Below are 615 nucleotides of genomic sequence, written 5' to 3'. Positions count from 1 at the left end.
CTGCCAGGGTCGGATGACAGGATAAGCTGGAGCGCCACTGGGTTGCCGACAGAGGTGGTCCGGAGCGTTTCCATTGGAGGACGGAGACTCGAGCTAGCCAGGAGACCTCGTTCGAGAGGCCCGGAGGTGTGCAGTCGAGGGCCCCTGCTATTCACAACAGCCACAATGCGTTCGAGTGCATCCACGGCAGATAGTTTCGGAACATCTCCAATCGAGAGAATCACTGCAGGGCCACCATCAGCATCCCAGTGAAACCTGGGAAGAGCGTGTTATCCGCCGCAGGGCACAGGCTGAACTCATCAGCCTGACGGTTTACCCTGAAACCTGTAGCGACCCCGCTGGCAGACGGGCTGCAGCGCTCAGAGTAGTTTGTACAAGTTCCTCAAAACTGATATAACACCAAGGAAAATGGGGGGGGGGTCTTTTCGTCTCGTACCGCGCTGGGGGTGAGTTTGTGTTGATAGAGTGATTCAGTACAAGCTCTAATCTGACTACCGACTGTGGGGTCGTGTACAGAGGACTCGGGAGAGAACGTCTCTCAGCTGCCGATACTTTGCTAGGCACTTGACTGAGACAAAGAAGTAAACGGTGCTCCTTGTGTGCGTTTGAATCTAT

Source organism: Perkinsus marinus, assembly GCF_000006405.1.
Source record: "Perkinsus marinus ATCC 50983 genomic scaffold scf_1104296935302, whole genome shotgun sequence".
Lineage (NCBI taxonomy): Eukaryota > Perkinsozoa > Perkinsida > Perkinsidae > Perkinsus > Perkinsus marinus.
Note: the sequence above shows the minus strand (reverse complement) of the source record.